The sequence below is a fragment of the Engystomops pustulosus genome, chromosome 6 (assembly GCF_040894005.1).
Source record: "Engystomops pustulosus chromosome 6, aEngPut4.maternal, whole genome shotgun sequence".
In the NCBI taxonomy this organism is placed as follows: Eukaryota; Metazoa; Chordata; class Amphibia; order Anura; family Leptodactylidae; genus Engystomops; species Engystomops pustulosus.
In genome coordinates, this window is record NC_092416.1 from 6,570,739 (window position 1) to 6,596,236 (window position 25,498).

At 41.1% G+C, this 25,498-nt stretch overlaps 1 long non-coding RNA gene across 1 annotated transcript; it reads right to left on the bottom strand.

Moving 5' to 3' along the window:
* Positions 1-9,821: 9,821 nt before the first annotated feature.
* Positions 9,822-12,454, bottom strand: LOC140065318 (uncharacterized). The gene is made up of 3 exons (XR_011847885.1): positions 12,337-12,454; positions 11,231-11,377; positions 9,822-9,965 (listed from the first exon to the last, which is right to left on the bottom strand). It is a non-coding gene; the product is annotated as an uncharacterized lncRNA (long non-coding RNA).
* Positions 12,455-25,498: the final 13,044 nt, after the last annotated feature.

The window sequence follows — 25,498 nt, forward strand, 5'->3', positions numbered from 1 at the left end:
CTGAGCAGCAGCAGCTCTCTCCCTAGCGGCATCCAGAGACAGAATGATCCGAGCAGCGCGGGCAGCGGCTAGTCTATCCCAGGGTCACCTGATCTGGCCAGCCAACCACTGCTATCGACGTGTAAGGGTACCACGTCATGCTGGGTGGAGTGCAGAGTCTCCTGGCTTGTGATTGGCTCTGTTTCTGGCCGCCAAAAAGCAAAACGGCGGGAGCTGCCATTTTCTCGAGCGGGCGAAGTATTCGTCCGAGTAACGAGCAGTTTCGAGTACCCTAATGCTCGACCGAGCATCAAGCTCGGACGAGCATGTTCGCTCATCTCTAATTATTACGTAATCACATGTTCAGCAAAGAATTTCTATCCTGCGTCATATACATTTACACTGGGGCAGATTTATCAATCTGTCTGAAAGTCAGAATATTCCAAGTTGCCCATGGCAACCAATTACAGCTCAGCTTTCATTTTACCAGTGCTCAGGAATATTTTAAAGGAGAGCTGTGATTGGTTGCCATGGGCAACTAAGAATATTCAGACTTTCAGACAACTTGATAAAGCTGCCCCAATATACCCAGTGCTTGTAGATCTAAATCCATATCATAGTTATCGTGAAATGATAAAACGGTGTCGATGTAAAGACGTCCCGGCCTCGGACTCTCATTCCTGCCGTTATCATCACATGAGAATACAACAAGGTGCACAAACGTAAAGGACATCTACCATCAGATAAAAGGGGGTAAACTCTCCTATAATGGATGCTCGTTACCTCTAGGGCAGTGATGGCGAACATTTTAGAGAGAGAGTGCCCAAACGACAACAAAAACCCACTTATTTATTTCAAAGTGCCAACATGGTAATTTAAGCAATAACTTATTGCTTTCTGCTTTGTCAAAGCTTTCAATCGTATTGGCGTCCTGAAGACATCAATACACTAGAAAGAGGAGAAATTCCGATTATTAATGTAGCATCCCTCCAGGGTCACCTGTACAGGAAGAATGCAGGGCCCATGGCAGGAGCTCAAATTATAATCCAGATCCGTCCATTACCGGATATAATATATATATATATTATACCTTCCCCTCCAACTGTTCAAATGAAATTAGGACATGACTTACACGCATATATATAATAAAAAACCCTGAACAAGGTCTATGAGGATCAGTAAGCGGAAGGAGATTCCCCCGGATGCTCTACTCTTGCTTGGAGGGCTGACAAACCTTTATGGACACTAAAGTAATTGTAAAAAACCCCTGTCCACCCAAACGGTGTGACCCAACATGAAACTTAACTAACGTTACCCAACATTACTGTTTTGTCCTAATTATGGCACATCCACCTCTCACTGGCCCTAAGAGACCCAATCATAGGCTGCGGGACAAGAAAATTCTGGAAGCATTAACCCCACTCGCCAGAATGAAGAACGGATGTCTTGTCTCATCTCCGATGCTGCATGAAAGATGAAGAAGAGGGGGGGGGGGGGGGTTCCCAGCTTATTTATTAGTTAGGATCCAACTACCGTCCCACAATATACTCTGCAATATACTCACTTCAGAGCCCTGTCCACTGCCTAACCAAGCCCTATCACTGCCTGACTGTCACCCCTATTGTGTTGGGCCTGAATAATAGGCTGAACCCTAAACTACGGCCACATCTGTTTGCTCAAAACTAGGATTAAATTAAATGAATGCTATGTGAAAAATAACCTAATGTGAAATCTACAGTACGACGAGCACATGTACTAATTTTGTGATCTAAATAAAAATCACTACAAAAAAAAACTTTAAAAACTATGATTTATTATCACAATTCAGAAATCAATTACCGGTATTACATCTGTCACCTTAGAGTAACTGAGTCATCATCTCCCCCTGCACATTGCTAGGAACAGCTCTGCCTCGGGGGCTGCACAAACGCTGAACACTCATAGGAAGAGACAACATTGGACAAGTCTAATAACCCAAGGCACAAGGCGAGGACAAATATCTGAACATGACCAGGAGCCGAAATCTCATTGGTGACTAAATACAAGAAACTTCATATCGTATCATTTTCTCTCTAGATAAGTGGCAATGGTCCAGCATGTGTTACCTCCATTAAGGAGACATGAATGATATACAGTCACTGCCAATACTAGTAGGTTACACGGTGTTATACTGAGAGACAAGGGTCTAATGACCCTCTAATGGACCTGTGATGCAAACTTTGTGTCAGGGCCCCATATTCCAAAAGGTTCACTGATGTCTACATCCTGCCCATTGGACTTGAGAGTACACATATACCATATATATATATGCCACACACAGTATATATTCACTACATACAAATAAATGTACTGGTAGTAAATATAATTCAAATATACCAGCAGTGAACGTTCCGCACACATAAATAGATACCAGCATTCAATATGCTGTGCAAATAAAAATAAGGACAATAAATGCACACGAGGGCTGAGATACATGTAGCAGAGATCTTACATCTCCCTCTGTGCTGGCCTGGTGCATCCTAGTTTTCATCCTGTTGGCACCCTCTCAGGTGACAATTTCTCATCCGGAATAGAACCACATAATGACTTCTTCCGGGCATCACTACAGGATTTGTCAGACAGGTTTGCCAATCTTTGCTAGTCAGTTCTCTGCCACACATTTCCACACCGTGCCCCTAAAATATCATAGTATTGTGTTTCCAGGATCACAACGATGCCCACACTGTACTGAAAACTACATATTAATACAAAGAACGCACCAAAAAACAATTCATGTAACCTCTTTATTAAATTTGGTGATCCAATGGCCCGCAATTATGTCGCATGGAAGCCAACGCAGCTGCGCCACAAAGGGAGCCAAAATCCCAGTACAGGCACTTGTTAAGTACCTGTGCAAAAGCCATGTAATCCCCAAAAAAGGCGCACAGTTGGACAGAAGAGAGCAGCGTGACCATTAGTAGTAGTATAGAAAGAAGTAACAATAGGAAATTCTAAATGACAGGACTTTTTGTTCTGTTCATACAGGCATTTAAGCAGGTAGCCAGTGCCCTCCCTCAGAATAATCTAAGAGTTCCATGGACGGGAGGAAGAAGATAAGCATGGAGAACACTAGTGAGGAATTCCGGAGGCTAGACACCATGTCTATCAGTCCAAATAATCCACTTTATTAGCATGTGAATAAAACAACGCGTTTCAGCTTGGGACCTAACCCTTTGTCATCCGAAACACATTGGGGCACATTTACTATTGCCCCGGGATTTTGGCGCAAGCGATCGGATTGTGGCGCATCGGCGGCGGGGCTGGAGGTTATACATTGGAGATGAGTAGAGGTACAAGGATTTATAATGGAAGGAGGAAACTAAACATAACTACGTAGAGTTTCTGCAGTGACTGCACAGCAGGAGATGTGGGAGGTTGCAGGACCACAGGTCACCACTTAATCCCATGTCTTCTGATGTTTCTGATGAACTATGACCCTTTTAACCTCGGGCAGACCCATGTTACCATATGACCCATAACATGTGGCTATTCAGGAAAATTTGGGACCTCAGTAATGCATCATTTATCATCCCTGTTTAGAAGAATGAATAATTTTATGGTAGGCGAGCCATCATCTCTGCGCGTAACAAAGAACTTAGCCTGGAGACTGCACAAATACTTACAGAGGAAAATATTTATTATTGGAAATCTGGAAAAGTCTATTGTTCTATTGACCTAAAGCACAATAAAGGCAAATATCTGAAAATCGCCAGAAGCTGAAATCACTTAATATACTGATTCTCCCAATGTCACATCAGCAAGGACCAATCCTACAGGATTAACCTCATTGTGAAGTCTCTGAAGAACAGAGTCATCCAGGACATCCGGCCACAGCAGAGATGAAACCTGTAATAACAAGTGTCTTCCTTCTCTTCTTCTTACTTTCCATAGTTCAGTCTTCTAAGAGTTTTATCTATGACCCGTGCTTGATCAATCGATGCAACCGGCCTTAGAGGGAGGGGCTTCACATGCAAAAACTATTGGTGATGTATCCTGGGAACAGTTCCTTAATATTGGATTGTTGGTGGTCCAATGCCCAACAACCACTGGTCACTGCTGCTTCCTATCTGCTCAATTCAATGGGAGATCTTCTGTGGTCACCTGGTCTAAAGAAGTTTAGGTGTATACAGATCCATATCTACATGTATACAGCTGATCCGCTGCTTAGCCGTATTGCCTAGATGTTATTACCTCCAAGCACAAACTACTGAATTAAGGTCATCATGATGTATATTAGTCTTTTTTCATTGCTCTCTGAACATTGGCATCAGCTGGACTTTCCTATTACAAGTCAGTTCTGATTTATACTACACGATGTGTAGCATCTAGCAGAGTCTGCGCTCGCATTGTTTGTGACGTTTCGGAGAAGGAAGGAGGAGGTCTGACCTCCGAAATGTCACAAACTGTGAGAGCGCAGTCTCTGCAAGATGCAACACATCGTCTTGGTGTTACCCTTGCTACTTACAGCTTGTGAATAGTCTCTATAGTCACAAGTCAAAAGGAATCTCCATTGGTAGTTGTCTATATACAACCCATGATAAAGAAACGGTCGTCTATATTTCTATTATATAAAAAAGGTGTTTTCAATGCGATGAAGAAAAAAAAATGACTTCATGTTTTGTATTGTGACTTATAAACTAAGATAAAGAAGATTTTTTTATATTATTCGATTGTGGTTATTCAACTTTTTTACATGTAGCCTCCGTGAGCTCGGGGGGCTAAGGCTTCTCCATGAATACCAATCAGATGGCCCTGTTCCTGTACAGATCCTAACACCAAAACAACAACAATAGTACCAATGGAGGTATATAGGACAAAAAGTCAATCCACAATCACAGACCAGAAAGCTGCTTATTGGGAATAAAATATCAACAATCTTTATTAACACATTACAGCAATCAAGACAACAATAAAAAATTATTTAAAAGATTCCACAAAACACAAAAATAAATGACCCGAGAAGCATCTGCAGCTAATTTTCAGATAAAGATTGTAATGTTTAGTGACCTGTAGGCAGCATTCAAGTAAATTATAAAACATGTTGTGGAATAAGCCATTAATCAGAAAACCGGCCCTAAGAATTAACAAAACAATAGAGGTTCCAGACCATAGATTTCCTTTAAATACCAGTGCAACACCATTAATTATATGTTTAGTTATATGTTTAGATCTTTTTCCCATATGTGGATAAAGAAAAGATAACTTATTTATTAATCAATGATAAATGATAACCAAATAAATCTCTAATGGGGACCGCTATGGGGACCAACAATAGTCCAAAATGAGATCTTTATCTACTTTAAGCTTTGTTCTCAATCATCAGTTCTGTCTTTGTCTTTCTTTTTCAAAATTTTTATACTTTTCTTGTCTATGTTGAATTATTAATGTTATGCAGTTTGTTTGTGAAATACAATTTGTGTTCTAATCCCAGCTTCTTCTGTCCAATGCTGGAAATGTCAAGGAAGGACCAGGACACAGTGATCCATATGTGCAGAGGGCGTCCGGTGCATACATGGAAGTAAGTGCATAGAAGTGCAGAAATGTGATGTTACAGCCAATGTAATGGAGCAGAGATAGGAAGCAGACAGAACCCTTAGCCATACAGTGACTAGTCCATACTAATGAAGTCCAAGTCCTATTTATTAGAATGGGAGGAAAGCTGCAGTGACCCAGTATCACCACTGCACCGACAACAGCGCTATCTGTATTACCAGACTAAATCAGCTCTGTGACACAAGTCATAGGAGAAGTCAGAGGCACAGTATACATGTCCTGGAAGATTCACATCTCTAGTATCTCTGTAATTTTACTGACCCAATGACTGAATAAGGATTATGTGTAATCTGACGCTAATTTTCAGTACCTTGCCTGGAATATTAAATGCCAAAGCTAGGAAGTGTAATTTGCCTAACAGTAAAGCCCCGAAACCGTTCTGTAAACTGAAAATGACCTTATTATTAAATTACCTATAGTCTTTGTAGATGATTACTGTTGATATGTCATAGTATAGCTATTTATCCCTATACAGGCAGTCCCCGGGTTACATACAAGATTGGTTCTACATGTTTGTTCTTAAGTTGAATTAGTATGTAAGTCGGAACTGTATACTTTATAACTGTAACCCCAGGCAAAATTTTTTTTGGTCTTTATGACTCTTGGATTTTGAAAATGTTGGGTTGTCCTAAGAACCAGGATTAACAATAAACCTTAATTACAGGCACCTGTGATAATTGTTACAGCTGATTATTGCAGCCTGGGACTAAAGTACAGTAAATTACTAAAATTCAGAGGACCGGTTGTAACTAGTGGTCGTCTGTAAGTCGGGTGAAAGTAGGGGACCGCCTGTATATCTATATACATATGATTTTTCTAAATGCATCTATTCTAGGTCAGTTATTACAGACTTAAGGGCTAAACCTTTAAACTGTTGTAGCAAATTAGACATTTCAATAATTCTTACCCAATGAAAATACCAAGGATGCAGCAGGACACCTAATATGGTAGGATTCATTTTCATTGTGACTTTACGATCTTGCACCTCTGCGATGTCTCATGGAGATACGACATAATGGAGAAGCTTCAGTGACTGCAGCCATTATAATATATTTACAAAGAACTTGTGTTTTGGGTCAACGAAACAATGAAACCGTTCAGACTTTCCATGGCAAAATCATCTTCCAATCATCTTCTCCGATCAGCCTGGGAGGCATCAATGTTCTCAGCAATGTCCTGGTCTGTACACGTGTAGCAGGTAGCAGGTGCCCTCCACAATGACGTGTGAAATGGGGTCATAGGTAAATGAATCTGTTACTATAGGAATGGGTGTTATGTAACATCTATGTATTTTATATAATTTTTTTAAGCTGGTTAACATCTCTCCCCAGGAAATCCCAGAATAATAATGAGACGTTTTGGATGAACTAGACCAATACCACCATTACCGCATCGGTAAGATGGCACAAGTTTAAGTACAACAGGAGTTTGTTCACATATTTTTATATAAATAATGAGTAGTGATTTAACAAATTAAAAGCAGTGAGTAGTGATAAGCGGATCCGAACCACAATATTCGGGTCCATGCAAAATATTGGGCAGCACGGTGGCTGAGTGCGTGCTGGAGTCCTGGTTTCAAGTCAACATCTGCAAAGAGTTTGTATCTCTTGGTGTTTGTGTGGGTTTACTCTGGGTCCTCAGGTTTCCTCCCACACTCCAAAAACATACTGGTCGATTGTGAGCCCCATGGGGACAGGGACCAATTTGGCATGCTTTGTGCAGCGCTGAATAATCTGTAGACGCTATATAAATAAATAAAGAGTTATCATTAATATTGAAGATTCGGGACCAGAGGCATTTAAAGGGTTAAAACCCACAATCGGTGCAAGGTCGAAAATCCACCAAACCCAAATCCCTGGTTCTCTCATCACAGACCATAGGGCAATGGTTGGTTGCATTATATGCCCTAACAGCACTACCGGGCTTTTCTAGGTAAACTGTACAAGTCTAACCAGAACAGAAAGAAAACTTTTCCACTCTTTGTTCATCTCATAAAGTTAAAGCATAAATATTTAGCAAACTAGAAATGTAATATGTTATTATACATCGTTAAAATGATCCTAAACAAAACTTTTTCAATAACTTTTGTTGTTTTAAAGGGGTTTTTTCAAACTCAGATATTTATGACACGTGTCACAGCATAAACTATAACTGCCTGATCCGTGAGGGTCTCTCAACTATGGACAGAACGGAGGATAAGTTATTGAAAAGTCAAATAAAAGTTGGTGCAACTGCTCATCTAAGGTCTCATATTTCTTATCCGCAAGCTGCGGCCACCCCGAGGACACCTCCGACCATAATGCACCTTAAGTCACCCCTTCCATCTCCAATGGGCCGTATACTTCCCCCTGTTTGCTGCTTGTTGTGAGAATACTGTGCACTTAAACTTATGCCATGAGGGAACTCTACCCCCTTTATTCAATTGACCTTCTGGGTAGACCAGAAATTGGGATGAACCTTGTAGTGCAGCTATTCACTTCTTTCTGCAAGGGTTGTTATTATAAAGCTTTACTGAATTTGATGGTGCCATATAAATAATTATTATTATTATTATTATTATTATTATTATTACAGGACACCACCCCTTTGGGAGGATCCCCGATAATCTGGAGTGATGGACCTCCCATCACTCTCCACGCATCTACAGTAATTAAAATTCTGCTGTTGACTTTACCAGCGGCATTTAAACAGTTACCCCCCTAACACCCCCCCCCCCCGCAACCAGTGCAATCACCGGTATGGTGTTACCGGTGAGGAGAAAAAGGTTTAAATTCCGGCACATATTCCATTAATTTAAAAAGCATTGTTTATGTCATCATATTATCGTTTATTTCAAACTTTCTCGTTCTTATTCATGGTCTGTCCAGGAGTAAGAACTGAATGAGAAAGTTTGAAACGCGTAGATTTTTAAGGGGCGTATGCAAGACAGTGCGGGGTCAGCGCCTCCTCGGACCACCCTCTCATTAATAAGCTGGACCGCGCTCACAGCTGAGGCGTAAATATCAGTAATCTTTTAAAAATTATTAGAAAAATTACAAGTTTCAACTGTGTCCCTTATCTTGTGTGATTTACCAATGAAACATTAGGAAAATAAAGCAATAAAATGGCAACATTATTAATTCCAGATTTATTAGCAGAAAGCTACATTGTGCAATTTAAAACCACAAAAATTAAGACAGACACGTCTTTTCCTGGCTTTTTAATACCCTAAGAACTTAAGGAATTTTAAATTGCCTTAGGAAAAAAAAACTCAATAGATTATAAGTTTAAAAACTTTATTGATACTCAGATTTTTTATTTAACGGTGAATCTTTGATTTCATATCACAGAATCATCTTCAGAAATGATAATCAGTAGTAAGCGAGCATTTCGAGCGCCGGTCTCTCTGGATCTTCTTCTCTACTGCGGAATATTGATAAATTTGAGGTTCCGGTAAATATATATTTATTCCTCCGTCTTCTTCACTGTAGTCGGAGATATAGTTGGGTGTTCTGTGCACACAAAAACTGTGTAGTTAAAAATAGTGAACCCCACCAGCTGATCTGGGGCTAATTGGCATGTTAACGAAGACATGCATCCGCCTAGTGTAAAATTGAACGCTACGCCGTCTGTGAAAAAAGAAAGAAAGTAAAATAAATAAAAACATATAAATCAACAATAAAAAATAAAAAAAATATTTGGCCCCCTAATGGCTATAGAAACCATTGATAGGCTACATTCACACAGCCATCGGGGGACGTATATATGGCCGCTATATATACATCGTATATACGTCCCCCATTGGCCAGCAATGGGCGCACTGAGCGGTACGGAGCGAAAACATACCATTCGAAACCCAAGGAAAAGATAGGACATGTGCTTTGTTTCCCCGTGATACAGCGCCATGTATCCGTAAGGAGAGGGGCGGGGTCGAGCAGTGCTCACCCCCTCCTCCTCTCCCGTGTGCCGCTGTGTCCCTGCCGTGCTATGGTACGGCAGGCACAGGTTTGTCTGAATGTAGCCTTACCCTGTGATTGTATCGTAAAGGACACAATGGTTTCTATAGCCCCTCCACAATCACTAATAACCACGGCATATAGCCGGCGGTGCTGAGCCTCGTCTTCTCAGTGGTGGAACCCTCTGCAGCAGTCACTGTGTGTGATGCTCTGCACGTGTAGATGTCTGAGCCCCCTGACACCATTAATGTGTAGCCCTTACCATAGGAGATTTCGGTTGTGAGCAAGTCCCCCCCCCCCCACCATTACCTGGTTTCTCGGCTGTCCCAGCAAATACAAAGCATCTGTCACTCTTTGCTCTGCACTGTATGGTATTGTTCCCAGGGTCACATACTTCTAGAGTGTTTGGTGCGTAGCAGCTCGGACATGTATCCCCCATGGGCGCTACATCTTCTGGCACTACAATAGGATTAAAATAAAAAAAATATATAGAAAACTTTGAATTCATTTCTTCATTGAGAGATACATTTCTGTTACGGCCCGGTCCTGGTGCCGTACAATTCATTCCGATAGATATAAATATATTTTATCTTATTTGTTTTCTAGTCAAAAACATGGCAAAATCTTGACATAATGTTATATGACTTTATCTTGTATTTTTTGCGGTATTTAATTTCAATTTGGACAAAGAATAAAATAATAAATGGGACTGTGGCTGGGGGGGGGGGCTATAGGCATTTTGAAATGTGTGGAAGCCAAACTAAATATATATGTAGAATAAATAATAAAGATTTAATTTAAAAAATATATATGGACCCCCTTTCACTCTGAAAAAATCTATATGTATTTTTGGAGCAGTATTTTTTTTACAAGGCAGCTCTTCTCCGTGTAATGTAGATGCCTATATAGAATGGCAACTTTTATACAGCAACTCCATGCTATGTATTAAAGATACATCTATAATAGCAACTTAGATTCGGAGGCCCAACTCTTTTGGGGTAAGATTTACTTACATTCGCGATCCAGCGGAGCGTTCTCTGCGGTGGATTCGGGTCTTCCGGGGACTCACTAAGGTAGTTCCTCCGACGTCCACCAGGTGGCGCTGCTGCGCTGAAGTTCCCCGAGGCCCGCCGGAATGCACTGAACTTCACCGGCCTATTCCTGGGGAAGGTAAGCGCGAGTCCCGCAACACTTTTTTTTTTTTTTTAATGCGGCGTTTTTTCCGAATCCGTCAGGTTTTCGTTCGACCACGCCCCCCGATTTCCGTTGCGTGCATGCCAGCGCCAATGCACCACAATCCGATCGCTTGCGCCAAAATCCCGTGGCAATACAGGGAAAATCGGCGCAAATCGGAAATATTCGGATATCACGCCGGGAAACTGCGAATCGGGCCCTTAGTAAATGACCCCCTTTGTGTTGTAGATATCTCCAGTTAATGGAGTTAATTATTTCTAATAACTTCAGTCACAAACTATATATTGACTCACAGTACTGCTAATTATTACAAAGTAATGATTACCTAAGGCACAGGATGTTGGGCAGTTTGTATGGTAAATATTAGTGCACGGAGTGAGGTTAAAGTCCTTACAATGCTTAAATTATCAATGTCAAAGGTGATCAAAGTGGTTTGTGGACCCACTGCCTTATGTTACTGTGACCACTATGACCTCTATAGTTACAACACTGAGTATTTCACACGTTGCCTCCTTATTTTCTGCACTTACTTTCGTAGAAGTTGGCATTACACAGATCTGTATCACAGCACTTTGTACTAAATTTAATAGAGACATCATTGGTTGCCCTTGAGTAAGGGGTCTTGCCGCAGGGTATATTGCGAGAGCAACCCTTGTAAATCGAGGGAAAGGTCCCATCTGAAAAATAAATTTGATGTATAAATGTAACAATGTATAGTTAGAATAAAATAATCTCAGGATAAAAAAACATTGTAATAAATAAAAACATTAAAAATAATGTAATGTAAAAGGAAGAAAGCTGAAAACATATTTGTTAAAAGAGCATCCAATTGACTGGACTTATAAATTGTCTTGATAGTATCATAGGAGATTAGAATTGACATAGACCCAGATCTACACAAGTCTAATATATAATAAACTATAATTAAAATACTGTATATACTCGAGTATAAGCCGACCCAATTATAAGCCGAGGCCACTAATTTTACCACTAAAACTGGGAAAACCTATTGACTCCAGTATGAGCCGAGGGTGGGAAATGCATTGGTCATAGCCTCCCCAGTATATAGCCTGCCGGACCCTGCCCCATAGTATATAGCCAGCACCTGCCCCCCAGTATATAGCCTGCCAGCCCATATCCCCAGTATATAGCCAGCCCCCTGCACCAGTATATAGCCAGCAGCCCCAGTATATAGCCAGCACCTGCCCCCCAGTATATAGCCTGCCAGCCCATATCCCCAGTATATAGCCAGCCCTCTGCCCCAGTATATAGCCAGCCCCGTGCCCCAGTATATAGCCAGCAGCGGGGGAAGCCGGAAAGGTGAGTTTTGATATATATATATTTTTTTAACCCAGTTTAAGCCAAGTTTGGGTTTTCAGCACTTTTTTGTGCTGAAAAACTAGGCTTATACTCGAGTATATATGCTATACTAGGCTTATACTCGAATATATATATGTATATATCTTAAAGCCCCAGGAGGCCCATGATGAAGAATAATAAATTCTCAATGTGAAATATGTCAAACATCCCTGGGTTAAGAGATCCAAAATGGTAAATTGTCATCTATCTCCCTGTCCACATTAGAAGAAAAGAGTGCACAACGTATGGAGAAGATAAAGAAAAAACAGATACTCACTTAACTGCAATTCCTCAGAAATGATTAAACATTTTTCTCCCTCCTGACATTCAACTACGGTTTGTTCACAGGTAACGTTGTTCTTTGCATTACATTGGTAGCAATTAAGAACGGCAGCTGGGAAAGAAACACAGAAAACATTCCAAATATAAACTCTATCAGATTCATAATAATATCTATCAGAGGTAAGAGGGACAGTAATAAATACAAACTACAAAGCAATAAAAAAATAAAGAATTTATGAAAGTTAGAAATAACATTTTTTTTCCAGTTTTCCTTAATAATGAGTATATGTATATTGTATCTTGGCACCGCCATGGGTTCCATCACACCCCTATAAAGTGACACTACCTGACCAGTACTAGCAATAACAGACATATTGTACATTGAAGCACTGATTAACACCATAACTATAAAAAAAAGAGGACAATTTGACCAATGTGTTTATAGGTCCAGAAGTCTAAATGAGAACAATGGTTGGACCCACAGCAGGACCAGGAGCTTTAGAGATCTGGTGGCCAATGATTCATGTACTTACTGTATCTTTTCTTGTTAAGTAAATATATTTATATGAAAAGAAGGGTAGAAGGGCACTTGCTTTACAGTTTTGTTCTTTATTACAATATGTTATGATATGTTTGGTAATTTTAACCTAAATTACACCCTAATTATCCTAAATTACTCCTCTGATCTGATGTCAACAGAGTCATATCTTCTTTGCTCTTGTGCTTGAAACAAAAGTTAATGGATATGTAAACTTTTTTGGATCCAATTAACGTAACTATAATCCATGTATCACCTGATTATTAGAAGATACTCACCATCATAGAGAGATAAGGAAAGAAGGAAAAAGCTTATTACAACAGGTTTCATTGTTGCCGTGTCCTGATGGGTCTCCTGAGACTTCTCAATGGAGGAAGCTCCTTCTATGACTTATATAGCGGTGATGGCTCGTGAGGAGACGTGGAAACAATGTGCCCAATCATGAAATAATGTAACACTTTTTTTCTTTTGGTTCAATAAAACAATTGAATTGTTCAGACTAATTTTCCAATTATCTTCTCTCATCAGCCTCGGAGGCTAAATGGTTCTTAGAAATGAACGTGTGCAACTGACGACTTCCAAGCATCACAATGGCGTTTTCATTAAGTGAGAGATTTTATCGTTTTATATTTCCTTGGGATTTTTTGTCTGGCTAAAAAAAAACATTAAAAAAATACTTAGTAAATGAGGACACCTGCTATAAGACTTGAGTAATTAAAGATATTAGATAATGATCTTCCTTCTCTTCTCTCGTTAAGCCAAACTACAGAGTCGCGTGAAAGAGCAGCTTCCATTTTTCAAGGTCATCGGAATCAGGTTTTTTCATAGAAATAATAAAAAAGGTAATGTGTAAAGTGATCTGCTCTGCTTCTATAACTATTCATTTAGTTACTACGTCCTGCCGCGTTCTCCGTTGAGGATTCAGGTGATTCCAGAATGCGCCGAGGTCCGCCGGAGATCAACAACCTATTCCTGGTGCATGTGAGTGCTTGATTTTGTGACAAAATCCCGTCGGAATTCGGCGCAAAACGGAAAAACCCTAAACAAAAATTTGGTTTAAACACCTAAACCTGAATAGTTACACCAACTGAAAACAATGGTCATGGGTGTTAACCCTTTAAATGTGTCATTTAAAGCTGTTTTACCAGTAGAATTGAAAGAGTTAACACTCTGTGCTGGTAGGTGTTATAAGTATGGAGTGAGCTGCAACCCTGAACTTTGGTCTAAATTCCAGGTTTGGAGACCCAAAAACACAATGTTTGGCATGGACCTGAAGATTGCGGTTCAGGTCCGGTCAACACTGGACCTCAGCATCAGGTCAACTACGAACCATTAAATTAATCAGTTGACAATCATTCACTATAAGCATATAGTGAAACAAAAAGGTCAGGAATAACTTGTAAAATACACATCGGAATGAAAAACCTAAACTAGAATTACGTCAAATATTTCTCATAACTCTATCCAATGCTACCAACTGGGGCGGGGGGCAACTTAGAAATCTTAAATGGGAACCCCCATTTTTTATTGCGGCTTTGGATTAATTTGACTGAGGTCTTTTTCTCTTTCTCTTGACAAATGGAGCTGTAACAGCCAAGACTGTGCATAAAAACGGATATTTCGATAAATACACATCAGATCCAAATTACAAAAATAGACGTATGCAATATTTTTCTAAAAGCTTCTAATATTTTTATATTACGGCAGGTAATGTAGAGCATTTCATATTTTAAAACTTTGTAGGCAACGAGAAAAATCCCCATCTTTAGAGGGGAGGAGCTTCACATCACACGAGCCTCCAAAGAGAACAGAATCTACTACGTCCATGTTGTTCCTGGGCTACAGCGAATGATGTTTCCCCTCACCTTAGGGGTTTAAATACAGGGTCACCCATAGTATCATTGGATAGATTTTAAAATTTATATGTCACATATTATTGTTTTCTCAATCCGATGTCTATTTCTTGAGATATCCCGATATTTGAACAATTCTTTACCCATTTTGATTTTCGGCAATTATGTGGCCATATGGCAATGAAATTGACTCGTAGAAATTGAGGCGTAGATTAAATCAATGCATTGTATTCCACAAGATTTTCCTCCATCCCAACATTTTTCTTACACCCCGTATATATATACATATATATAGAGAGAAAAGAAAAAATCCACAGCAGCACAATGAAAAAAAAAATACCCCTATAGAAGGGGGGTGCAGTCCTGGTAGTCCTGGTAGGAGACTCACACGCATATACTTGTCAAAAAATCAAAGATGAAAAAAAGGAAGGGTTTATTCCAAAACCAGCGACGTTTCGGTGTTAACCACCTTTCTCAAGCAATTTAATTTCCCTAATTTGGTTAAACAGCTCTGAGATGGAAGGATTAACCCATTCACTTCCAACTTAAAGAGAGCAGGAAGAGGTAACCCTCACAGCTGTGTAACAAACAGTAGAGGAGAAAGAGACCCGTCTTCAATCCTGTAGCAACATATATTTTTTTTACTCACATCCTGCACCTCCATGTCTTTGCGTCGGTTTGGGAAACATCATGTGACTATGACCTCATGTGACCCATCAAATGACCTCAGAAGCCATCATGTGACCCCGGAATACATTGTGTGACTTCAGAAGAGGAGAAGGACAGAAACCAAGGGGAGCCAGGCCAGGAAGAAGCAGCAGTTGTGTATCAGGGGCATAGAGGGATGGGCCCAGTGGCATGGCCAAGTCATAATGTATTCAGGCCATACCCCCTGGCCCATCCCTCTATGTCTGTGCTGAGCGTAGCTGCCTACAGGGCCTATGGCCCTGCGCTGATAAGCCCAGACTACACGACATAGAGGGACAGGACCCGGGGCACAGCATGAATATATCATGACTCAGCAGTGCCCCCAGGAACATTAACATAGCGTTTCCCATAGCTCCCTCTAGCTACTATGGTGGTAGATGCAATTGGGTAGATGCCATTTACCAGATGCTGTTTACCTACTATCTGTAATAAGGTGAGATGCTTCATCTTAATAGTACGGAAGAGTGAAGATGAGGCCCATCACCAGCAAATGATGAGCTTCCTGCTTAAAGGAAGATTTCCTCTCTGTGATGATTTTCTAGTAGCTCTTCTGTGAGTGGGCAACTTATCATCCTCTAAGGGTACCGTGTTTCCCTAGATGCCCTGGTTCCAGAGCATTGTGCGTCTTTATATTCATTAGGCTTTTTACTGTGAAATGGAAAGTGCCAAAGCTGTCTCTTCCATCCATGGACCGCCCACTTGACAATAGAAAGTATTATTAGCATTTCTGGTGTTAATAATAATGACAGTGATTGCTCAGGGCAGTGGGGCAGAACCTATAAGATCAATTAATGAGTTGAAGTCGGTAGAGAGTCTCTTCATAGGCCTGGTTCCTTTGAGAGAAACTTGCTTTATTGCAGTTTTCGTGCATTCAGTCTGTACTTTTGTCTGTATTTAGGCTAATTTTATTCAGGGAGCTTGATCTGGGTCAGTATTTGGAGGATCTGGTTTGGATTCTATATTTATACATATTGATTGTCTGGTTTAGGGTCTGTATATACATAGAAGGACTGCGCTTTTTCAGGGTCTATATACACTCACCGGCCACTTTATTAGGTACACCTGTCCAACTGCTCGTTAACACTTCATTTCTAATCAGCCAATCACATGGCGGCAGTGCATTTAGGCATGTAGACATGGTCAAGACAATCTCCTGCAGTTCAAACCGAGCATCAGTATGGGGAAGAAAGGTGATTTGAGGCCTTTGAACGTGGCATGGTTGTTGGTGCCAGAAGGGCTGGTCTGAGTATTTCAGAAACTGCTGATCTACTGGGATTTTCACGCACAACCATCTCTAGGGTTTACAGAGAATGGTCCGAAAAAGAAAAAACATCCAGTGAGCGGCAGTTCTGTGGGCGGAAATGCCTTGTTGATGCCAGAGGTCAGAGGAGAATGGGCAGACTGGTTCGAGCTGATAGAAAGGCAACAGTGACTCAAATCGCCACCCGTTACAACCAAGGTAGGCAGAAGAGCATCTCTGAACGCACAGTACGTCCAACTTTGAGGCAGATGGGCTACAGCAGCAGAAGACTACACCGGGTGCCACTCCTTTCAGCTAAGAACAGGAAACTGAGGCTACAATTTGCACAAGCTCATCGAAATTGGACAGTAGAAGATTGGAAAAACGTTGCCTGGTCTGATGAGTCTCGATTTCTGCTGTGACATTCGGATGGTAGGGTCAGAATTTGGCGTCAACAACATGAAAGCATGGATCCATCCTGCCTTGTATCAGCGGGTCAGGCTGGTGGTGGTGGTGTCATGGTGTGGGGAATATTTTCTTGGCACTCTTTGGGCCCCTTGGTACAATGCCACAGCCTACCTGAGTATTGTTGCTGACCATGCCCATCCCTTTATGAGCACAATGTACCCTGTAACATCTGATGGCTACTTTCAGCAGGATAATGCGCCATGTCATAAAGCTGGAAGCATCTCAGACTGGTTTCTTGAACATGACAATGAGGTCACTGGACACAAATGGCTCCACAGTCACGAGATCTCAATCCAATAGAGCATCTTTGGTATGTGGTGGAACGGGAGATTCGCATCATGGATGTGCAGCCGACAAATCTGCGGCAACTGTGTGATGCCATCATGTCAATATGGACCAAAATCTCTGAGGAGCTTCCAGCACCTTGTTGTATCTATGCCACGAAGAATTGAGGCAGTCCTGAAGGCAAAAGGGGGTCCAACCCGTTACTAGCATGGTGTACCTAATAAAGTGGCCGGTGAGTGTATACTTCTGGTGTAGTTAAAGTTTGTCCTGGAGTCTGAATTTATTTAAATTGATCTGATTAAGGGTCTGGGATAGTGTAGAGGGCCTGTTTGGTGACCTGGTTCTTCCACATGTCAGATCCCAAACATTACAGATATACTCTATAAAACTGAGCTCATACATTTTATTTATATGTTCAATTGTTTATATATTTATTTCTATGTTTTCAAAACTTAACTTAAAATCAACATTTTTTAAGAAAAAAATCTGTACAAAAATAAATTAAATGTAAAATAATATCTTCATCGCAGTGAGAGATCTTTTTTTCTGATTAACATGAATATCGCATAACATAATCTATCCTCCTGCAGTCACCACTGGATGGAGCTCATGAGCATTCTGCATACGTTTTATCCATTAAATGTAACAATAATTCAGTATTGTTCATTAGCTCCCCCTGGTGGTGGCTGTAGGAATAGATCAAAAATTTTTATTCATTGAAAGCTCTGAGAAACATGAAGTTATTATACGTTATGTTCAAAATTTTATACATTTTATTAATATTCAGATTTTTAAAAAACATTTAATATTTGACTTGATTTTGCAGAATCATCTTCAGAAATGATAATCAGTAGAGAGAACATTTCTATGGAAGGCTATTTTTTTTATAGATGTTATATAAAATTCATGTATTCAGTCCTCTGCCTTCACTTCTGTAGTTGGGAGCGCAGTTGTGTTTGTGCACTCAAAAATACTTTGGTTAAAAATATTGAGCCCCACCAGCTGATCAAGCTCAGAGCCGCATAGCATAGTGGACATGCATCCTTGGATTGAGTACCGGACTATTTTTCCATCTGTGAAAAAAGAGTAAAATATATTTATCACCTATAACTACTGGTAGAAGTGGTCTCTAATTTCTAATAACCATGGCATCTAAAGGGTTAACTGGTTTGGGTCTCCACAAGTAGAGCAGTATTGGGATTGTCCCCAAAATCCCCTTTACCCCTTCAAGACGCAGCCATTTTTTAGCTTAACTGGTTCACGACCGCCCGCCGTTTTAACCCCTTCATTACAATAATGCTGATAGCACATTTTAATGAATGAGGAGAAAAATCCCCATATACTGCCATACTGTAGTATGGCAGTATATGATAGGATCGTACAGACAACGTAGGGTTAAAGTACCCTAGGGAGTCTAAAAAATAGTAAAAGTAAAAATAAAAAAAAAGTTATTAAAAAAAAATTATAATAAAAAAACCTAAAATTCAAATCACCCCCCTTTCCCTAGAACTGATATAAATATAAATAAACAGTAAAAATCATAAACACATTCGGTATCACCGTGTCCTAAAATGCCTGATCTATCAAAATATACTAACGGTTTTTCACACCGTTTTACCCCGTAACGGAAAATAGCACCCAAAGTCGAAAATGGCACTTTTTTGCCATTTTGAAAAATATAAAAAAATCAATAAAAAGTGATCAAAAGATCGCACAGTCCTAAAAATTAAAGCAATGAAAACGCCATCAAAAGTCATAAAAAATGACACCACCCACAGCTCCGTTCACCAAAGTATGAAAAAGTTATTGGCGCCAGAAGATGGCAAAATTAAAAAAAAATTTTGTACAGGAGGTTTTAATTTTTGTAAATGTATGAAAACATTATAAAACCTATACAAATTTGTGATCCCCGTGATCACACAGACCCAAATAATAAAGGAGACATGTGATTTGGGGCGCACAGTGAAAGCTGTAAAATTCAAGCCCACAAGAAAACTTTGCAAATGCGTTTTTCCACCATTTTAACTGCATTTAGAATTTTTTTCCCGCTTCCCAGTACAAGGCATGGAATATTAAATACCGTCACTTTGAAGTGCAATTTGTTACGCAAAAAATAAGCCATCACACAGCTCTTTATGTGGAAAAATAAAAAAGTTATAGATTTTTGAAGGTGGGGAGTGAAAAATGGAAGTGAAAAAACTAAAAAGGGCCAAGTCGTTAAGGGGTTAAAAATCAAAATCAATGGGGCAGATTTACTTACCCGATCCATTCGCGATCCAGCGGCGTGTTCTCTGCGCTGGATTCGGGTCGGGCCGGGATTCATTAAGGTAGTTCCTCCGCCGTCCACCAGGTGGCGCTGCTGCGCTGAAGAGCATGGGAACGCCCTGGAGTTCACCGAGCCGGGCTGAGTGAAGGTAAGTGCAAGCTCCGCGACAGATTTCTTTTTTTAAATGCGGCGGTTTTTCTGAATCCATCGGGTTTTCGCTCGGCCACGCCCCCCGATTTCCGTCGCGTGCATGCCAGCGTTGATGCGCCACAATCCAATCGCGTGCGCCAAAATCCCGGGGAAATTCAGGGGAAAACGGCGCAAATCGGAAATATTCGGGTAACACGTCGGGAAAACGTGAAACGGGCCCTTAGTAAATGACCCTCATTGTGTTTTCAGGCATATAGTTTTACCACCTAAATTAGTGGCTTAATAACATTTCCTATATGTCTGCTTTACATATTCACAATTTTTTAAATGTCTGGATAATTTATTTTGACTTAACAGGCTACAAATCGAATATCGGTTTTCCGTATTTTCAGAATTTACTATTTTGAGGATAATTACTGGTTTTAATGAAATTTTAAATATATAACATTAAAAACCCCCCTATATATCAACCCATTTTCACATCTGCCCCCCTCAAACTATCAGAAACGGCTTTTAGGAAGATTGTTAACCCCTTGAGCTCTACAAAGTAATAAAACCAAAATGGAGGTGAAATTTAGAATGGTCAAATTTTGTCGGTTATACGTTCATTTAGGCCTAAAATTTACACATTTCCAAAAGATAAAAAGAGAAACATCATCCTATAATTTGTTCTGCAATTTCTCCTGAGTACAGAGACCCCTCCACATGTGGCTGTTACTTCTCCCGAGTACAGAGACCCCCCACATTTGGCCGTTACTTCTCCTGAGTACAGAGACCCCCCACATGTGGCCGTTACTTCATCCCGAGTACAGAGACCCCCCACATGTGGCCGTTACTTCTCCCGAGTACAGAGACCCCCCACATGTGGCCGTAACTTATCCCGAGTACAGAGACCCCCCACATGTGGCCGTTACTTCTCCCGAGTACAGAGACCCCCACATGTGGCCGTTACTTCTCCCGAGTACAGAGACCCCCCACATGTGGCCGTTACTTCTCCTGAGTACAGAGACCCCCCCACATGTGGACGTTACTTCTCCCGAGTAAAGAGACCCCCCACATGTGGCCGTTACTTGTGTTATGGGCGCACAGCGAGGCACAGAAGGGAAGGAGCGTCCTGCAGCTGCCATGATTTTAGTTTTCCCATTGGTCCCTTTTGAAGGCTATAAAATTTTCGCTTTTTCGTTATTGGGGCCATGTGGCGGCATTTTATTTGCGGGATGAGATGCTTTTTCCGAGTGGCAGAACATTTTTACTTTTTTGGCTACGGAGCTGATTGATGGCTTGTTTTTTGCGGGGACCCCTCACCATTGTAAATTTGATGAGATCAGGGGTGGGTGACCTACCTGGTTTCTCGGCTTCCCCAGCAAATTTAAAACATCTGTCAGTTTTTCCTCGGCACTTTGTTGTCTTGTTCCCAGGGGCACATACTTCCAGAGAGTCCGATACAAAGCAGCTGGGACAATCATCCCCAATGGGCTCCACGTCTTCTGGCACTAAGGAATAATGATATACATAATCGTCAGTCATTTCACAATGGGGGATCCATTTCTACTAAGACTGCAAAGCTTTTAGAACATATTAGTAAATCTTGCTCAATGTATTTTTGGCTTTTTTTGGGGGGGTATTTAGCATAAAGGTAAAGTAGGTTTTGGGATTTTGTAATTTATTATATATTATGTATATAAGTGATTTATCATAAACACATTACTTCCACATACACGGTCTAAAAAGGACTAATCAACCTGAGCTGGATGACTCATACACAACAGCTGGTGGATGGCGCAGCGATTGATTACTTCTGCCTGTCAGGGACAACACAATGGGGGGGATTTATTAACGCACTTTTGCCACAATTCTGGTGGTTTTGTGCCAAAAACACTGTCTGAAAGTCCTTGCATCCCAGTTAACAAGACTTTAGACATTTTTCCCGACTTGTCCGATTAAGGGTTCTTGGCCTTCATGAGATGGGCGTGGTTTCACGAGAAAGGGGTGTGGCTTGCAGGAAATAGTCCCTACTCCCAATTTTCTGGAGCACAGTTTAGACCAACTAAAAGTAGGAACTGCCAGTCTTATACTAAACTAGAATTCATCATCACACTGATAAATCTGGTGCAGCAACAGACAAGTGTTTTCCATCTGGTGGAACCTGAGGCACATTGTTAAATCCCCCTAATAAGTTTGCCAGTGTGTGTGTCTTTTGCAGTATTTCTAATGTATAGCGTATGTAATTTATAGCGCCTTCTTCACCCACATTTTTGAGCAATTTAGTGACTTTTTAGATGCAATTCCTTACCCTTGGGCATACAGACAGGCACAAAGAGAGAGACTCTATAGACACATGTATCACAGGCAACCAGAGCCAAAGATACATAGGGGCAGATTTACTTACCCGGTCCATTCGCGATCCAGCGGCGCGTTCTCTGCGCTGGATTCGGGTCCAGCCGGGATTTATTAAGGCAGTTCCTCCGACGTCCACCAGGTGGTGGTGCTGCGCTGAAGTTCCCCGGAACGCACTGGAATACACCGAGCCGGGGCGAGTGAAGGTAAGTGCAAGCTCCGCGACACATTTTTTGTTTTAAAAGCGTCGGATTTTCCGAATCCGTCGGGTTTTCGTTCTGCCACGCCCCCCGATTTCCGTTGCGTGCATGCCGGCGCCAATGCGCCACAATCCAATTGCGTGCGCCAAAATCCCGGGGCAATTCAGGGAAAATCGGCGCAAATCGGAAATATTTGGGTAACACGTCGGGAAAACGCGAATCGGGCCCTTAGTAAATGACCCCCATAATGTCTGAAGAAAGAGCGAAAAAAAAGCACAAAAGAAAAGCAAAAGGCAAAAAAAAGATGCACACGCACATTGGGGGTCATGCTTTTTCTGTCTTTTTTGAGACATTTTTTGGCACATTGCAATTTTTGCGCCTTTTTGGGGACATTTTGAAATGTCCGCCAGGCATTTGTTTTCCTTCGGTAGGACATATTTATCTTCTATTCCAGAAGTGCGAAATGTCCCAAAAATCTCCAGATTAAACCATACTTAAGGAAAACCTAGAAAATGGAAAGAAGTGACATTTGTTACAATTGTCGCAAAAATGTCACACAATTGTCTCAGGTCACTTCTTTCCATTTTCTATGTTTTTCTTAAGTCTGGTTTAATCTGGAGATTCTTGCGGGAAAAAATTTTAGACAATTTGAAATAATAAATGTGCGACATTTAGCATTTCTGGAATAAAAGATAAATGTGTCTTACAGAAGGAAAACAAATGCCCGGCGGACATTTCAAAAAGTCAAAAAGAGATCTCACAAGGAAAGAGTGAGATTGATAGTGAGAGGAAAAAAGACAGGCGAAAACTAGCCAAAACAAACATAGATAAGAGAAATGACCCCCATTAACTTCTACTAAGACTTTTAAAAAGTTAATGGTCTCCAGGAGATGGATGTTGTAAATCTTAGTGCAGAGAGTGAGATTGAAGTTTTGATGATGCTTTAATTGCAGATATCAGTACGGTGGACCCCCCTGTCTTAAAGGTGCAGTCAAAACTGTGACCACTGTAGTTACAACACTGAGTATCTCACACGTTGCCTACCGTATATACTCGAGTATAAGCCGACCCGAGTATAAGCCAGACCCTGCCCCAGTGTATATAGCCTGCCAGACCCTGCCCCAGTGTATATAGCCTGCCAGCCCCTGCCCCAGTGTATATAGCCTGCCAGACCCTGCCCCAGTGTATATAGCCTGCCAGACCCTGCCCCAGTGTATATAGCCAGCCAGACCCTGCCCCAGTGTATATAGCCAGCCAGACCCTGCTCCAGTGTATATAGCCAGCAAGCCCCTGCCCCAGTGTATATAGCCAGCCAGACCCTGCCCCAGTGTATATAGCCAGCCAGACCCTGCCCCAGTGTATATAGCCAGCCAGACCCTGCCCCAGTATATATAGCCTGCCAGCCCCTGCCCCAGTGTATATAGCCTTCCGCCGCTGCCAGACAGATCACACAGAAGATATACAGGGGTCGCCGGAAAGGTGAGTTTAGATATATTTATTTTATGGAATCGAGTATAAGCCGAGTTTGGGTTTTTCAGCACATATTTTGTGCCGAAAAACTAGGCTTATACTCGAGTATATAAGGTGCTTATTTTCTGCACTTACTTTCATAGAATTTGTCATTACACTGATCTGTATCACAGCACTTTGTGTTGTACTTAAGAGAGACGTCATCGGTTGCCCTTGACAAAGGAGTCTTGCCGCAGGGTATATTACGAGAACAACCCTTGTATATGGAGGGAAAGGTCCCGTCTGCAAAATAAATTTGATGTGTGATTCTTTTAGTTAGTTAAATTTTTAATTAGTATAGTATTTTGTATATTATTTTTTAACAAAAGGGATGAGCAGACCCAAACCACAGTGTCCAGGTCCTGGTGTTAACCCTGTAAATGCCTCCGTCATTTTCCTAAGTATCTTCGCTCCCAATGACAGTACCGATGGCGGGTGTTACCGCTGGTAGTTTGGGTGCTGGAACCGATTTATTTTTCTAGGTTTGACCAAATTGGGAGAACCCGCACCTGATTTGGTCTGCTCACCAGTATTTAGTTGTGCATAAAATAATATTGTACTGTATTTTTCGAACTATAAGGCTATATTCACACTGCTGTTGCCCGCCCGTACCGTACCGTAGCGGGCAACGGCAGTGTACGGGGAGAGGAGGAGGAGGTGAGCGCAGCTCACCCCCGCCCCTCTCCATAGCAACCTATGGCGCACGGCCCCGTATTATGGGAAAAGATATTACAGGTCCTATCTTTTTCCCGGGTACGGAACGGTACGGTGCCGCACGTGTGCTGCACCGTACCACTCCCGTAGGGTGCCGTGCGCCCATAGGAGTGTATGGGGGACGTATATCGGCTGTATATACGTCGGCCGTATATACGTCCCCCATACGTTCGTGTGAATGTTGCCTAAGGCACACTGGATTATAAGGTGCACCATCAATAAATGCATTGCTAAAACATCTAGGTTCATATATAAGGCGCACCAGATTATAAGGCGCATTTGATTATAAGGATGAATGACCAGCGGGTGGCAGACCTGTGCACAGTTCAATACAGCTGTTGTCTGTAAGTAAAGTTCATATATAAGGCGCACCGGATTATAAAGTGCACCTGATTATAAGGATGAATGACCAGCAGGTGGCAGACCTGTGCACAGTTCAAGGCATCTGTTTTCTGTAAGTACGGTTCATATATAGGGCACACTGGACTGTAAGGCGCACCTCTGATTTCTGAGAAAATCAAAGGATTTTTTTGTGCGCCTTATAGTCCGAAAAATACGGTAATAAAAATATTGTAATAAATAAAAACAACAAAAATAATTAAATCCATCTAAGAAAGCTAAAAACATATTGCACGGCTTTTAAAATTGATTGCACTTATAAATTGCAATGTTACAACCACAGTCTCAAAGTCCTAGATCCACACAATTTCTGTTTATAATCCCACAAATATCACAAAATCAGAAAACATCCCTGGATCAAGAGATTCAAGATGGTAAATTGTCCTTAACTTGTTCACAATAGTAAAAAAAAAAAATCACAATGTGTGGAAAGCATAAAAAAAGACTAATACTCACTAAATTGCAATCTCTCACAAATTGTTAAGCATTG